The sequence below is a fragment of the Desmodus rotundus genome, chromosome 9, assembly GCF_022682495.2.
Source record: "Desmodus rotundus isolate HL8 chromosome 9, HLdesRot8A.1, whole genome shotgun sequence".
NCBI lineage: Eukaryota > Metazoa > Chordata > Mammalia > Chiroptera > Phyllostomidae > Desmodus > Desmodus rotundus.
The window spans coordinates 69818955-69836799 of NC_071395.1; the positions used below are offsets into that span (position 1 = coordinate 69818955).

A 17845-nucleotide genomic window follows, 5' to 3' on the forward strand; every position below is an offset into this window, starting at 1 on the left:
TCTTTGACGTCCTTTCCAGCACCCTATGGAAACATACCCCGATTTGTGGAGTTAGTTCTTATTTTAAATAAGTAACCACAATGTATTATTTATTTGTTTCTTTTTTTCAATCAATAATATATCTTAAAGGTATTTTCTTGTTAGCACATGTATATCCTGGTTATTTCTAAAAGCTATATGGTATTCTATAGTGTGGATTTAACATAGTTTATTTTGTATTGATGGATATTTAGAGTGTTTAGGGTTTTGTTTGCTTTAGAGTTTTGTAGGGTTTTTTCCTTGTCTTTCCTATCAAAAATATTGTTGCAGTGTTTATTTTTGCCTGTGTGCCCACATTTGATGACTCTTTCTTGAGGGTGACAGAAGCAGAGGACTTCCTGGGTGTTAGAGCCAACTGCCTCCTAAACTGGCTGAAATCTTAGGAGTGGGAGGTGGAGAAGGGGAGGCATCTAATGTTGGCCGAACACCCACCCAACTCACTTCAGGCTGTGCATCAGGCCCGCGGGGCACGTTGTCTTCTTAATCTTTATGACACGCCCTGAAGACAAGTCTTTTCTCATGCCCTCCTCTAGCTATGAGAACACCAAAGTTGCAGAGGTAAAATAACTGGTGTAAGGCCACATGGCAGGTGGGGGAGGAGTGAGGACCTGCAGCCAGGTGTCTGTCCATGGCAGGTGGGAGTGACCCTGGGGGTCCTTTGGGTCCTTGGTCATCTGTGTCCCAGGCTGCCCAGGACAGAGTTCATGGTAGGTTGGGTCCTGGCTCTATCAATATGCTAGACTTGTAATTTTTTTAAAATTCAGTTAAGGATTCCTTATTTTTTCCTTATTTTTCAAATATTAGAATGCTCAACGTTTTTTTTGTTGTATGTCTTCACTGACTAAGCAGAATAGGCAAAAAATTTTCTTTAAAAATACTAGTTCACCATATATTAGTTCACTAAAATGTGTTAGGAAGATCTTTTTATTTCTTTTAAGTTACTTCTAATCTGTGTTTTCCTCTTAAAGCATTTTTATACCTAGATATTTTTGTTTCTTTAAACCTTGTTTTTGTATATTTTCCTATCTAAAACATTTTGCTTGTCTATTTTTTATTATTTAAAAATTATGGTAAAATAACAACATAAAAATTACCATTTTCATCTTTTTAAAATTAAAAAACTTTTTTTATTCCTCATTTGAGGACTTTTTTTTCATTGATTTTTGTAGAGAAAGAAACATTGATGAGAGAGGGAAGCATCAATTGCTTGCTGACCATATACGTCTAGAATGGGGTTCGAACCGGCAATGTAGGCATGTACCCCAAATGAGAATCGAACCCACAACCTTTCAGCTACAGGACAGTGCTCCAACCAACTAAGTCACACTGTCCAGGGCAGCATTTTCATCTTTTTAAAGTATATAGTTCAGTGGTGTTAAGTACATTCATGTTGCTGTGCAACCACCATCTCCATCCGTCTCCAAAGTGCTTTCACTTTGCAGCACTGAAACTTGGTGCCCAGTAAACAGTAGCTACCATTCCCCCCCGCCAGCCCCTGGAAACCACCATTCTACTTTCTGTCACTATGAATTTGACCACTCTGGGAACCTCATAGAAGTGCAATTATACAGTATTTGTCCTTTTGGGATGGCTTATCTCACTTTATACCTACTTGGAAAAGCCATGTGACAAATGGTCAGTGACATGGAAAGATTGAACTTTTAAAAAAGAACCCATGGAGCAACCTGGGACCTTTGCAATTCCTTGAAGGTTTTTTTTTAATTCCCCCTTTCTTGAATAATCAGAAGATATGAGCTCCCCTTAAGTGCTTGTCTAGAGTGAGTGGTAGGGGGGCCCTGGGAGACTTGAAGGATAAATTCAGTTCTTCAAATAAATTTATGAAGTGACAGCCAGGAGTAATTCACACTATCCATAAAATATGCATCTCCCTCCTACAGAGGATATGATTTTTTTCCCCTCTGAAACAAGTCCACCCAGCCTTCCGAACACAGCCTGTGTGATTCTAACACTGGGCAGCTCCCACTTCCTCAGTGCCGGCTGCCAGAGCAGGGGGACTGAGCCAAGTCACTACTCTCGGTGGTACCTCCAGAGGGGCCCAGCACGTGCCTGGGGATGTCCATGCCGCAGGGAGGGCCCTGAGTAGATTCTGCAGGCATGCTGGGAAGGCATGTTATGAGGCCAATAGGCAAATGGACATTTTGTCTTTGACTCCCCCATCTGTCATTGGATGTTTTTGGCTAGGTCCAGAGGGCATATTTCATTTACAAGTAATACTTACTCACCAGGTGGAATGGCTGAGATCTGTTGAGATTAACTGCTGAGTGGTCAGCTGACATGTGTGGGAATGTGAGCCTGCAGGAAGCTCAGGTTCAAAGTCTATGACCTTCCTTCCCGGTGACATGATAACATTCTGTTATAATGCTTGAGTTAGGGAACAAGGATGACATTTAGTGGTAGCTATCTATTGTTTGTTGTCTCTAATTCTTCTCATCCTGGTAATAGCACCTTAGTTTTTCTTTGGGAAACCAAAAGTGCAGTGGATTCATAGAAAATGAATGGTTTGGCTACCCTTGAACTCTAAGGGTAGATGCATGACCCAGGCTTGACCTGACTCTTCCTGGGCAGCCATCCAAGAATGGGCATGTGACCCAAGCTGGTCCTGTGAGATTCTCTGCCCCCCCTACTCCCCTAGGACCTTTTGCTGCACAGTTTGGAAAGGAGAGGCTCTTTCCCCGCTTGGAGTTGTGAAGCTAGTAGAATTATGAACTTGGAGCTGCCATGACTGTCTTTGCTAATATTTGGGGCACATCTGAGAATGAAGCTGTTAGCATGAAAGAAAACAGCTGATATAACATTGTGGGAGCGCCTGGATCCATTGCTACCTGAAGGTATTTACGTTGTTGAACTTTCAAGTTATATAAGTGGATAAACACTGTTACCCCTCCTGTGTGTGTGTGTGTGTGTGTGTGTGAGTGTGTGTGAGAGAGAGAGAATGATAGTGTGAGTATCTACAACAATGTTTAGATTCTGTGGCTGGCAACCAACTGTGTCCTGTCGAAAACAACTATGTCATGAACTTTCCATGTCATAAGGGGAAGCACCATATTGTGAGCACTGATAGTTTTGCCTGGTGGCAAGGATGGACCCTTGAAGTCCTAGAGAGATTGCTGAGGCTTGATATGCTGTGGAGAGACCACAAGATGAGGGGTTGGGTGGGGTTCACAGGTTATAGGGTGCCTTGCCCCTCTCTGGCTGGGTAACTTGGACAAAGTCTCTTACCCTTTCTGAGCCAAACCTTCTAATACCTGAAAAATGGGGCATGAAACTAGTTGTTCTCTGAAGTCTCTTTCATCTCTATATGATCCTGTAACAGTTTTATACTTAATGTCCATTGTTTAATCGGACAGTTGGCATAGGTATAAAACTCCAAAGCAAACAAATAAAAATATCCCCAAATTCCAGATTGCCATAAATTGCTTAAGGATCCATCTTTTTTTTTTTTTTTTTTTTTTGGAACACGAACTTCTAAATTGAAGTACAACTTGCATGTAGTAAGTTGTTTAAATTATTAAAAGTATGATTCCATTAATTTTCACAACCTGAGACTACTCACGTAACGACCATCAGACCAGGACATGGACTTTCACCCCGGAAATCTTCTTTCCTCCAAGTGAGTGCCCTCCTTCAAAGGTGACCATGGTCTTGCCTTTATTCCATGTATTAGTTTTTCCCATTTTTGAATTTTACTTAAGTGGAAGCATAGAGTAGGTATTCTTTACTGGGGTGAGGGTGTCGGGCTTCTTACACTCAATGACATATTTGTGAGATTCACTCACATTTTTGAGAATAGAGGTCATTCTCACTGCTATATAGCATATCATTATGAGTATGCCAACAATTATTTATCCTACTCTTGGACACTTGGGTTGTTTTACGTTATTGTGAATAGTGTTACCACAAACATTCTTGTACGTGTTTTGGTGGACAGAAGCCCCTCGTTTGTGCTGGGTGAGCACCTAGCAGCAGGACCCGGAGTCACAGGGCATGCACATGGTCAGCTTTCGTAAATACTGTCGTTCCCACCAGCAGTATCTGGGTTTCTGTAGTTCTACATTTTGTATGTGCCTGCCATGGTCAAGCTTGTTGATTCTAGTCACTTGGGTGAGTGTGTATTAGTCTCATGTTGAGTGTTTTAGCTTTACCTTTTGAATTAAAAATTTTCAACACTTTATCTTGCATAATTGAACCTGCACAACAGTTGTGAGAGTTTTACAGTGCAACCCTCTGTGCCATCACCTGGATGCTGCCTAGCATTTGATTATGCTTGCCTTACCACATGTCTAGCCTTCTATCCATCCATCAGCCTCATTATTTCTTTTTCTTTTTGAGAGGTAGTTGCTATTTTTTAGACGGTTGCCTGGGAGGGCCTGACGAGGTAAACAGACACCAGCATGTGAGGAGGTGCATGTCTTCAATGTTGTAACTTGAGAATGTCAGTGCACTTCACCTGAAACACCCAGGCATACCTAGCATTAACCACGGTACAGTGTTTACAGTTATTTCATTCTTTTGAGGCTTAATTTACAGTGAAGGGCATGGATCTCAAGTGTCGTTTGTTGAGTTTTGACAAATGCCTACACTCGTGCAGCCCAAACCCCTATCAAGTTATAAAACGTCACCATCATCCACAAGCCGCTTCCCTGTTAGTCCCGCCCTCACCTACACTGGAAGCGACCATTGCTCTGATTTTGTTTCGCCCTGTAATCACACTGTAGTTTTAATGTGCATCTTCATGATAACTAATGATGCTGAGCACCTTTTAATATGCTTATTGGCCACTTGGGTTTCCTCTCCGTAACGTGTCTGAGGATGATAAAAAACATTTTTTTGTGGGGGGAGGTGGGGATGAGGGAAAGAGTCCAGTTGGTTGGTGGTGTGGGGGGACCAAAGTATATTCCTGTGACAGCATTCTTCCAGGGCATCTGCCATTAATTGAAGGTGAACTGTCACACCCCGTAAGACTTCCCAGTGAGGAAATGCTGATTTGTTAAAAACTCATCTAAAAATTGGGTAGAGCAGTGAACATTTAAGCATGTCACTTGCAGCCTTATCTTCTGGTCATTTCCAGTTATAGAGCTTGCCTTCCAGTGAGCATCCGTCTAGCAGGAGAACTCAGAGTCATCAGTAGATTGCTAGGGTCCCACCAGCCACTGTCTGAGGAGGTTTGGCTCTGGGCGCCCCCTGTTCCTGTCAGACAGGTCCTCCTGTTGGAAGGTGAGGCCCTGGTGCAGGGCTGATGTGCTCAGCATGGTTGACAGAAATGGATCTTCTACAAAATTATTTCCCTGGTTGACTACAAGGTTGGCAAGTTTTGCATTGCAGGGCTTCAGGCCCTGTCCCTGTCCCTGTCCCCTGTCCGTGTCATAGGCTGAGGCCTGTGGGCTTGCTATGGATTTGTAAGCAGTGGCTATTTCCTTCTTCTTTGTGGGGTCCTGTCTGCCTAATCTGGTGACTGGGCACCGTGACCTTGTCATGAAGAATGGGTTGGGTAGGAGTGAAGTGAGGTCTCTTGTGACCTCATTCAGCTTTCTAATTCTTTTTTAAAAAAATCTTTGTATTTAATTGATTTGAGAGAGAGAGAAACATTGATTTATTGTTTCACTTATTGATACATTCATTGGTTGATTCTTGTATATGCCCTGACTGTGGATTAAACCCGCAACCTTGGTGCATCAGGATGATGCTCTAACCAACTGAGCTACCTGGCCAAGGACACTTTCTGATTCTTATCAGATATTATTTTGTGAAGGAACTGCTGGTGAGTGGAGGTGGTCACTGATGCCCCAGGCCTCCCAAAGAGCCTGTCCTCTGTGGCAGTTATGTCCAAATCCCACCGTAATTGTGGTGAAACAAACATAATTGTGGAGATAGTGGGCAGTTTAGAGATGGTACTGTTTACAGAGGTGTGGGTGGGGCCAGCAGGATGGTGCACAGGCCCAGGGGAGGCATGGGAGGGAGCAGTGACTGGAAACTGGGGAGAGACCTGGAGCTGGAGGGGCAGACTGGTAGAAAGAAGTCACAGCCAACCCACAGCGTGCAGGAGGTGCTGGTGAAAACCCATCACCGCACTCCTCCTGAACTCTCATCTCTTACCTGTCTCTCCCATTGGCTCACCTGCCTAGAAGCCAGTGGACAGGGCAGTCCTTAGCGGCAGGCCATCCAGGTGAGCCTCCTGGTGCACAAAGCAGGCTAAATGTCAATCCAGATGGGTGGGTGCAAAGCAATCAGCCTGGTCGTGTTTCCAGACCTTTGTGCCATGTTTAGTGCAAAAATATTTGCTCTGGAGGAATGTATTAAGAACTATCTTGGTGAATTTGGAAGGGAGCTCTGGCCTAGGAACTGATATGAAATCAATGCAGAGATGTGGAGTGTGGACCTGGAACATTGAGATCCTTCCTCTGCTTGGCTGTCAGTCAGGAAACAGTGGGAGAGGGGTGCTCATGGGCCATGGCACCAAGGAGCACCTGGAAGGAAATGTGGGTGGAACTGGAATGAGCTCCCCAGGGAGAAGGTAGTATTATTAAGGAAATCTTATCAAGTACCAAAAAGAGATGGAAAGAGGGGGGATTGTGGCAGAGCCAAGGGTGTGCCAAGCAGAAAGGAAAGGTCATCTCCAAGTTGGAGAAGAAGCAGGTGAGAGTTAGGGCACCCTGTCCCTAGGCCAGCTGGGGGCACAGGAAAGGAAGTACAATGGCCACGAGCAGGGGGCTGTGGAACAGGCTGAGCTTAAGCCAGTTGCTGTTGGGAGGAGAGGTGAGTCCCTTGGAACCTGACTCCCAGTGATGCAGGGCTCGTCCGTGGCTGGGGAGGATATGGGCTCAGAGTGTACACTCTGGAGCTGGAAGGCTGTGTTCTTCTGTTACTTATTAGCAGTGAAGCTGTGGGCAGGTTATGTACTTCCCATGTCTTCGATTTCTCATGTGGAAATGGGAGCTTTATAATATCTACCTCATAGGATTGTATTGAGGTTCAAATGACTAAACAGACATAAACTTGAAAATAATGCCCAGCACAGAGTAACCAAGCAATCAGTGTTATCTATTCATATGATTGTTATTTTAAACATACCTAGCTCTTCTCAAAGCAGCCTGAGGTGACCTCTGAAAATGGTTCTCTCTTCACTTGACCCAGAAAACCCCTCAAAATCATGCAAATCAAGAGTTTCAGATCTTTGTGTTCACTTTAAGAACACTCATGAAACTGCCCAGGCCATCAGGGGTATGTGTATTTGAAAAGCCATCAAGCCTCTGGAGGACATCACTTCACAGAAAACAATGTGTACCATTCCGTCGGGACAATGGTGGAGTTGGCAGGTGTGCCCAGGCCAAACAGTGGGGCTGGACAGTGGCAGTGGTCCAAAAAGAGTGCTAAATTTTTGCTGCACAGACCTAAAAATGCAGAAAGTAATGCTGAACTTAAGGGTTTAGATATAGATTCTCTGGTCATGGCACACATCCAGGTGAACAAAGCTCCCAAGATGCAGAACAGAACTTAAAGAGTTCATGGGCGGATTAACCCACACAGGCGCACTCCCTGCCACACTGAGATGATCCTACTGAAAAAGAGCAGGTTGTTCCTAAACCAGAGGAGGAGGCTGCACAGAATAAAAAAATATCCCAGAAGAAACTGAAGAAACAAAAACTTATGGCCTAGGAATAAATTCATCATAAAATAAATGCTAGTAAAAGTAAAACAAAAAACAATTATTGCTCAGGCCACATGAATTAAGCCAGCATCCATCCCTGGAGGTTGGGCCGAGGCATTAGCAGATTTTTCAAGCTCCTTGGGTGTCTTCCTGTGTACTTGAGAACCAGTGCTTTATGGTTTAACCATAGGTTCTGACATTGGAGAGGACTAAGTGGAGCAGTTTTGGGGGGGCGGGGGTGAGATGAAGAGAAGAGCAGTACCACCAGGAAGAAGAGAACAGGAGGGAAGAAGCCATGATCCAAATTGATGGTTGACTTAGCAGTGGGAAAGGAGTCAAGGAAATTGGCTTCAGTTAGCTGCTAGTTGGAGGCTGGCCATTTGTCACAGAGGCAGCTATTTGAAGCTCACCAGTCATTTACACATTAGTGTGAATAAGTACTAGGGCCTTTACGTTCTGAATAGGGCAAAGTTGGGGATGAACATGAGGACTTGGGTACCAGGAGGAAGAGTGTTGGGGGATGGGAGCCAGAGGGAGAGAAAAACTTCCCTTAAGTGTTTTGTCTCTCATCTTGAAGAAATCCTGGCCATAAGGATCTAGGGGTGCAGGTCCCCTTGAAGCATTGTGGAGATGGGTTCTAGGTGTGTGTGTGTGGCACCTGGGTTGGCATTGATGGTGGCTCAGGTTTTATGAAACATTTCCCTGGGGTGGTCTCCCTAGAACACAGTTCAGTGAACATCTCTTTTCAACTGGAATGAAGATATTTTCTTGTTGGCTTGGAGCATTGCCGGCAGGCAGCATAATACAGTCATTCAGAGCAGAGAACCCAACGGGCTCAAACTGGGTTTGAATCTTTGCTTGGTCCTTCTAGCCTGTGGCAAGCACCTCGCACCTCTCAGTGCATCGATTTCCTCAGCTGTAAAATGGGCATAATAATGGGACTCATTTCATAGACCCACTGGGGAATTAAATAAAGGTGTTAAATATGTAAATAATTTAGAACAGTGGTTCATAGATTTTCTTTTTTTTTTAATTACCCTTTTCTTCCCCCTGCTGATTTCTTCTTGGATCCTTCTGAAGAAATCCAACACGTGACTGCTTGTGAACCCTGGCTTGGCCTGCCTGGCCCCCTGCCATGTCCGTACATCCAGCAGGGCCTCCTCGAGGAAATCTAACAGTCATCTAGCCTTCAGAGCCTCGCCTTCCTTGGCAGGTAGCACCTGAGAGGCACCTGTCATATACCACTCTGAACTGGCAGTTTGAAAGCACATTGTGTAAAGATAGAGAGGTCCTTGAAGGCAGGAGCTGTATCTGTTTCTTGTATGATTTTTAATATAATCTCTTGTCCCCTGTGCAATGATGTGTGAAGCACCAAGATTTGGGGACTCTATGTTTGGGTTCCCATCTTGTCTCTGTGACCTTGAATGAGTCATTCAGCCTAGGTGGGCCTTATTTTGTTATGTGTAAAAATAAGTTAATAATACTGAGAGTTGAAGGGTTAGGAGAGAGATGTCTGTGAAATCAGCTCCTCCCTGGAAGTGATTTCATAGAAACTCAGCCACTATTATTAATCCTCCTGTGTTCCACTAGAATGCCTTAGCCAGTGGTGAGCACATAGTAGTTCCCCAATAAAGTCCTCTTAGGGAGTTGGTGGCTTTCCAAAGTGAATTGCTATGGCTTTTATTCTGATCTGCCTATCATCATGTCCTATTTCTCATCCTTTGGGGGAACTTCTCTTACCCCCACCTCACCACGTGGTCCTGGTGGGGCTGTGTAAACCGAAATGGGTTGCTAAGCTGGGAGGAAGTTAATGAATTGTCCCTAGCTGGGGACAGTCCACTTGCAGAGGGTAGCCAATCAGAGGTGAGAGATGGCACCCCCTTTACAAAATAAGCCCCTGGATTCGGTCACCCCCCCAACTCCACCCACTAATCTGAGCTCATAGATTCCCCTCCCTGCCTCTCTTGTCTTAAACTTTTGGGTCGGATATCTGCTGCTTGCAGCTGAAAGTCCTGACTCTTTTCCTTCCCCTCTGAAGGCAGTGATTGTCTCTCTTGTCCCATGAACAAAAGGGAAGAGAAGGACTGTTGTAAGTAAAAAGTGAAAACTGGAAGACTTTATTTAAGATATATTTACATTATCATCCTATAATCAAGGGCTATGCTACCATTAAATGATGTAGAGGAACATGTAAGAAGGCAAACTGTCACCAATGGACATGTGTTAGTTTTGCAAATAGAAAACAATCTTTGAAATAAATTTTACATCTGGAAGAGTGCTTATAAGTCAGATGTTGGGAGCCTCAGAGCTGGCTGGAGTCCACGGGTTTCTTTCATTTTCCTATTTACCAAATACTTGCAGCCTACTTGCTGTGTGCCAGACCTGTGCTTTTCCGCCCTAACTGTGACTTGATGAGGGAGGTTCTACTGTTACCCACATTTTACAAATGAAGTCGGAAGTGAAGTGTCCACAGTCATGGAGGGTGGCACCTGGGCTTAAACCCAGCAGCCTCTCCTCCAACTCTGAACAATTGCCATATGCTGCTTCTCAGGGGCATTACTGAACAACCATTATCTGAAAGAGAGAAGTTATTTTGTTTTTGTTTTTACTAATACTACTTTTTAACCTTACCTGAGGATATGTTTTTATTGATTTGAGAAAGAGAAAGAGAGAGAGAGAGAGAGAGAGAGAGAGAGAGAGAGAGAGAGATCATTTGCCTCCCGTATTCGCCCTGACGGGGAATCGAGCCTGCAACCTTTTTGGTGTATGGGAAGATGCTCTAACCAACTGAACCACCTGGCCAGGGCAATTATTTTATTTTTAAAAGACCCATTACTTAAACTGTGTTTAGGTACTGATTTTTTTTTTTTTTGAGGACTTAAACCAGAAAGAAATAAAAGAGAAGAAAAAAAAAACAGAAAAAGGAAAGAGAGAGAGTGGGAGAGGGAAGGAGAGAAAGGGAAAGGAAAAATTGACATGCCAAAGAGCCCATGGGTTCTGAGGTGGAGGGGCAGTGGCATCTACTGTGTACGTCACACCTGGCTTTCTCGTGGGAGTTAGTGAGTCACTCTTGTTAGGGCTGTCCTCTTAAGTCTGAGTTGCTTAACTACTATTCATAGTTCTTTGTTTTTATAATGTTTTCTAAAATTGAGATATAATTTACGTAACATAGAATTCATTCTTTTAAATTGTGAAATTCAGTGTATGTTCACTAATTCTAGAACATTTCTAGCACTCCCCCAAAATCCCTGTACCTGTTAATAGTCACTCCCCTCTCCCCCACTTCACCCACAGCAGCCATTAATCTAGTCTCTGTCCCTATGGATTTGCCTGTTCTAGGCATTTCATATAAATGGAATGATGCACTATGTGGCCTTTTGTGTTTGGCTTCTTTCACTTAGCATAATGTTTTCAGGGTTTATTCATGTTATAGGATGTATGAGTACCCCATCCTTTTATGGCCGAGTAATACTCCATCATATGGACATTACTGCTGGCAGTTTGGGCCATTTCCACTTTTTGACTATTAGGAATAATGCTGTATTTGTGTACAAGTTTGTGTGTGGACATAATTTCATTTCTCTTGGGTTTATACCTAAGAGTGGAGTTGCTGGGTCACATAGTGACTCCATACTTTACCTTTTGAGGGACTGCCAAATTATTCTTAGCTCTTTAACATCTAATACTTAAATGTTCTGTTTTCAAAAACAAATTTTTTTAATCCTCACCTGACAATGCGTTACTGATTCTAGAGACAGAGGAAAGGGAACAGAGTGAGAGAGAGCATGCATGTGAGGGAGAAACATCAATCAGTTGCCTCCCATATGTGCCCCAACCAGAGATTGAACCAACAACCTAGGTTTGTGCCCAGACCAGGAATGGAACTACAACTTTTGGTGTACAGGACAATGCTCCAACCAACTGCGCCACCCAGCAAGGGCCTTAAATGTTCTTTATGGAAGGTTGCATAAATATGACTTGGTGTCTATGTTCTTGGGCTGCAGTATGCTAAAATTCTGTGAGATGGACCCTATAGGAATAGAGACTGGTCCAGGCTAACCCAAACCAACAGAAACTCCTCACCCCACAAAAGGGACTACAATACCAAAACGCCACCAAGAAATTAAAAAGCACTCCCCCTTTTCCCAAGCTCCTCAGCCAGAAATCCCTGGGCTAGACAATAACTAAGGTATGTATGCACTTTATGGTTTATCTGATGTTCTCACATGTCATGTGTGCTGGGTCCTCACAGCAGCCCCATGAGCTTGGGGGAGCTGTGACTCCTCCTATGACCCTGATTTTATAGCCGAAAACATGGGATCTTCGGAATTTGTGATTTGCTCCAGATTAGGAAGGGCTGTTAGTGGGGGACTGACGCAGCCTTCCGACCTTTGTACTTGGAGTTCTATACTCCTCTGTTATGAGCTCTTGGCAGTGTTCATACTCATTTAAAAATCTAGAAAGGTGCTCTGATTTTTTTTTTTTTTTTTTTTAAGAATCACACTAGTAAGATTCTTTGGGAAGCTTTGATAAAATCATGGTTGGCTCTTTAGCATGAGGGAGAGGAAGGGTGGTGTGCACCCCTGATCCCATGCCATGGGTACAAACACAGGTACCCAGTATCTTTTTACAAGTTTATTTTCCATTTCTGTGTGTGAGGTTTTTTATCCTGCTTGGCTGGTCTTAGAATCTCACTTTGAGCTATAAGAGGAAATAGAAGGATGTTCCTGTTGCTTTAAATAGCTAGTAAATTCCAAACTGGTAGATAGGCTCAGCTGTGGGATCAAAAACCATTTATAGAAATCTTTGGGAGTTTTCCTTTTGTTTGAGTATTATAAAAATCAACTTAATTGAGGTTGTCTGAGAGTACTTGCAAGTTTCAGAGAAGCCACTGTGTATTGTACTTCACTGTGGTTAAACAGATGGACACCTACATCCCCAGCCCCCGAAACCCCAAGCCCGTCTGCTGTGGCTTTGCCTGGAAGTGAGATAACATGTATTTATTCACAAGCCCTCAACCAGGCACATAGCAGATCTTGTGCAAGTATGATAACAAAATACTTTAAAATGTTTTCAAGCTGACTGGGTAGGTACAGATAAGCGTTTTGCTATTAACACACACACACACACACAAAATAAAGTAAAGCAGGTGATTAAGCATTTAAAGAGGACTTTTTGTTTCTTTCTGGCTGATCAATACTTTTGATGTAGTACGTAGATCTCAATTTAGCATGCTCAAAGGAGCACGGGTTCTGGAAAAGTGGTTCCTACAGAAACCAACAGAAACTGTTGGTTTCTGCTGGTCAAGACTCACCACGGGGGTGGGGGGAGTCTTCTCTCAGGAGGTTGCATCCCCAGGTGGACTGAATGCAAGCCCAGCCTGGATGAACCCACAAGCCAACTTCCTGCTCCCAAAGCCTGTTGCATGGCATGTCAGCTCCAACAGAAGAGGGTCCATTTTTCTAAGAGGGTCCTAAAATAAGGCATTTTTATTGACTAACTGCAGGAAAATGCGTGCTCTTGAAGCAGTTACCCCTTGACTGTAGTGTAGCCTGTTACACAGCGCGTTTCTAGCTGTGGTACAGCCCAGCTGAGCTGGCCTCGGAGTGACCTGCAGTCCTGGGGATCGGATCACAGAGAGGGCTGCTGTGCTTGCAGGAACCTGCAGTCTGGTCCCAAGGGCCATGGGTGCTACTTAACCTCAGTGCTGTACCTGACAGACCACAGGGGCTGGGCAGGGCTTCTGCCTCTGGTTCTATGGCCTTGAAGCCTTCTTCCAAGTCTCTGCTGCATCCTTTTTCTAATGCTGGGATCGGGGAGCCCTTGTGGTCTTACACACTGCCTGAGCTTCCCTGGGCACCATTCACTGAGACTATCCTGGGCATGACTTGTTCCAGAGCAACCTGAAAGTTCTGTTCTTCTTTCTGCCTGCCCTTTCCAGTGCTTCTCTGATGTACAGAGATTGTTTCCTTTCCTTTGGGTATGCATTTGATCATTCTTTATCAGTACTGTCACCATGCACTGGGCAGACAGCCCCAGTCACCAGGGCATTTGCAGCCTTGAGCTGAGTGAGGCATTCGACAGGCTGGAGGTTGTATGGTGGTCTTCCGCCCTCTGCCCAGGAAACCAGCCATTCTTGCACCATCTCAGCGGAGTGGCCCAGCCATAGTTTAGAATCCCTTTATGGGGACTGGCCATGCAGCTCCGGAAAACACTCATGAGCCTTGGTAACAAGTGGCTTCTATTATGTGCTTTCCCCCTTTCTTTACTCAATTGCCAGTCTCTGATTAGGGGCTTGGTGGCCAGAGGACTCTGGGCAGAGGGCAGGCAGGAGCTGTTGCTCTGGCCAATTGTGTCTGCCATGTAATTCTCTTCTGCCTTAAAGAGAGACAATACTTTTTCTTAGAACCAGTGGCCATAGGCATGATTTATAATAGTCATTTCTCAGACCCTTTCTTGTCTGGTATTAGGGATTCTGCAGAGACTGACCACTTTGGGCTGGTCTCACAACTTTGCATGGCATTCACTCTGGGCTGATAGACCCAGGCCCCCAAAAGTGCATCTTGAGGCTTCATGCTCTGACCTGAGCCATGCACTTTCATTTGGGGATGGTTTCCCTATGCCTGGCAGTGCCTGTAAGAGGCAGAGGTTCATCTGTCCTCCTGCACACCTTTTGGTGAGCATTTCAGCAGCTGTGGGCAGACACGCTCCTGGCTCTGTTTTAGAGACAGTGAAGAGTGCAGGTGGGCACAGCAGCAGATTCCTCAGCTTCCAACAGGACACCAAAATGGAATCAGTCATCAGCTTCCCCTGCTCCTCGGAGACTGTGAAGCTACAAGGGTCTCTTGTGATCATATCTTGAGCAGGCTGCTGGTCTACCATCGTGAGCGCCCCTTCTACTTCCTCTAAACCACTGGAGTGTGAGCCCACTGCCTGGCTGGGGCCCTGTTCTCAGCCCTGGGCTAGGTCGGTGTAGGGATAATGCTGGACCTCCCTGAGCCCCCTCTTCTCCAGCTCCTTTTTCCTCCATGTTCACCAGTTTGAACGGCAACAACCACTTTACCTGTGGAGTCCAGCCGACTCACCATGTTGGCGTTGCCAGAACCAAGTACCTAAACAACTGACACTTATTTTCTCACAATTCTGGAGGCTAGAACTAGATCGAGGTGTTGGCAGGGTTGATTTCTTCTGAGGCCTCTATCCCTGGCTTTGAGATGGCTCATTCTCGCTGGGTCTTCATGTGGTTCCTCTGTGTGTGTGTGTGTGTGTGTGTCCTGTCTCCTCTTCTTACAAGGACCGCAGTCTTAATGGATTAGGGCCCATTCTAACAATTTCATTTTAACTGAATCACCTCTTTAAAGGCCCTACCTCCAAATACAGTCACATTCTGAAGTTCTGGGGGTTAGAATTTCAACATAATGACTTTGGGACAACACAATTCACCTTGTATTATCACTGTTATTCTGGTCTGAACCCCCATGAGTTCAACCTGTGTCTGTGTGAAGAACTGTGTGGCTTGATCAAGGTTGCATGGAATATGAAAAAAATAATAAAATTTACATAAGATTGGAATATATTGGGGACATCTAAGGATCTTTTTTATGTAAGATTATGATTGGTTTTAGTGTTCTCATTTTATTTAAAATATGTAGTTACTTATTATGTAGTCTATTTTATTGACTTATTTTGTGTATTTTTTTGAAAGGTTTGCAATCTGCTTTTAGTTTGAGTAGATATCTTTATGACTACTACATAGTTTTATAATACATTCCATCCCCTGTTTCTTTAAATGTACTCACTACTGACTCACTACTCTGAGCTATGAAAAAATTACTGTGAATGTAACTGAAACGCAGGTCCTGCTGCCTGCCACCACGAAAGCCGGTACTTGAGAGGCAGGTGCTGATGTAAAGGAAAGTGGTTTATTTTCAGGCACTGGCCACTTGGAAGATGGGGGACTCACGTCTCAAAGCCCATCTCTTACATCTCATTGCAGGCAGAGGTTTTTATAAGAAGGGAGAGGGGAACAGAACAAAGAGATCAAGGGAGGGGGTTGAAAAGTTCTCTATGTGCAGACAAGCACAGTCCATTCTGATAAGACAAGTGATGGTCTGGTGGGCGTCATCCTGCTTTAGTCATCCTGGCTTCACATCATCCCAACTTCACACCATCCTGGCTCCGTGGTTGAAGGTCAGCAAATCTCCCCAAGGTGGGATGCCTCAAGGTCGGAGTCTGTATTTTTCAAAGTTCCTAGGATTTTACACAAACATGCTGTTTATCTACAAGCTGCATATTAGTCAGAGTCAGCACTTACACAAAAATGTCAGAAGAATGGTAGGGTGGGTTAGAATTCCCCACTGTTAAACAATTTCCCACTGTTATGTGAAGAGTGATAATCTTAACCAAAATAACCGACATTTTTTATACCTGATTTAAAAAATAAGAAAAATCTAGCCCTCTCCACAGCCCCACATTGTAAGGTACCTATTACACACATTTTAAAGGTGAGAAATTCAGAGAAAACTTGTCGAAGGCCACTCAGATTAGTGCCTGGGAGGGCTGGAATTTGACCTCACCCAGGCCCTCCAGGAGCTGGTTCTGAGGCCCTGCAGTAAGCCTGACTCATTGGGCCTGCAGGTTTGGGGTAACCCCTCTCCTCCCTTTTGTTTCTCTGAAGATGAGTTCTCTGGTGGGGAAAATTCAGAACTCCCCTTCATAGAGGTTTGGCCCTGGCCCAGGTGTCTGCAGGGTTTGTACCTGCAGCTTTCATTCAAACAGTGGCTCCGAGGTCCCTTGGTGTGGCTGGTTAGCAGCGCCCTAAGGCCGGAAATTCTCGAAGTGAGTCAGGGTCAGGGCCCTCAGGGGCCGCTGGGTGCAGGCTGGGGTGGAGTCAGCTGGTAGCAGGCAGTACTGAGGGAGGCCCCTCTGTGAGTCCAGCCTGCTTGGGGTGGTGCCCAGCTTGGGGCCCTTCTTCTTTAGCACTGGGTCAGCCGTACTAGGGACATAGCAGGGCCTCAGAAATTCTTTTTACTTCATTGTGGCAGCACAGAGGGGCAGAGGGGTGAACTCATCTCTGCTGCTTTCCATAGCCACGGCCTTCCATGTCCCATCTCCAGCTTCTCTAGTGACTCCCCCACTGCACCCGTCCTCTGGGGGACTTCTGGTGAGGAGCGCCTTAGCGGCCGTATCAGAAAGGCTTCAACCAGAGAAGGCAGTCTACCAGGAGATACACACATGGATGTAGACGTGTGTGTGTACACATTGGCACACATGTAGACACAGGCACACATGCACGTGCAGACATAGACATGTGTAGACAGGCACATTCATAAACACACACACAATGCACAGACACATGTACACAGACACACTTGTAGACCTAACCTCATCAACAAATACATATTTTAGAGGGAATTGGTTGTACGCCGTCGTGGGGCTGGCTAAGCAGCCCCTATTAGGCCACGGCTCCACATCTGATGTGGGAGCTTGAAGCCCCAGGGCTGGCCAAGTCGGGAAGAGAAGATCAGTCATGAGCTGGAACCCCTCCAGGTGGGCTAAAGGTGCTTCTGGCCTTGGTAGGGGGTCCTGCAGAAGCTGGGCCTTTGGTCAGAGAGCAAACCATGCACACCTGGCCCAGGAGTCGGGCAAGCAGAGGGAGATCTGGGGCAGATAGAGCGGCTGTGGTCCGGCCACATCTTCACACCAGGGAGGGGGTCAGCGCATCCACAATAACGTGTGTGTGGGGCTGGTGCCTCCCTGGTGTCCTCAAGCCTCCCGAGGACCTTCCTGTGGTCCACCTCACAGGACACACATGAAAACAAATCCTGGGAAGTGAAGTTCAGCGTCCCCAAGCTGACACATCAGCAATCTGTCCTACCACCAGGAGGCTGGGTGAGCCGGTGGGAAGACAGCAGGTTTGGGAGTCAGAACCATCTGAATTTAGGGAAAACATTGGATTTATAGACAACTGTTAATTGGACAGATTAAATGGAATTAATGATGTCAGGTGTCTCTCTTTGCTCCTGGACCTAGGGGAAGAAATCTTAGACCTTGCACAGTTTTCAACATTATCCAACAAAATATTACCACATAATTAAATTTCACTCTATCCCCTGAATAAATGGATTCAACACATAGGGC

At 45.1% G+C, this 17845-nt stretch overlaps 1 protein-coding gene across 2 annotated transcripts in view; it reads left to right on the plus strand.

Moving 5' to 3' along the window:
• GAS7 (growth arrest specific 7) overlaps positions 1-17845 on the plus strand; it is a 206138-nt gene that overhangs the window by 25510 nt on the left and 162783 nt on the right. The window contains exon 1 of one of the 2 annotated variants that reach the window (XM_045199096.3): positions 2839-2888. The exons of the other annotated variant lie outside the window; for it this stretch is intronic. The gene's annotated coding sequence lies outside the window, so the exon portion shown is untranslated. Of the gene's footprint in view, positions 1-2838; positions 2889-17845 lie in introns of those variants that run through there. 2 annotated transcript variants of the gene reach the window in all.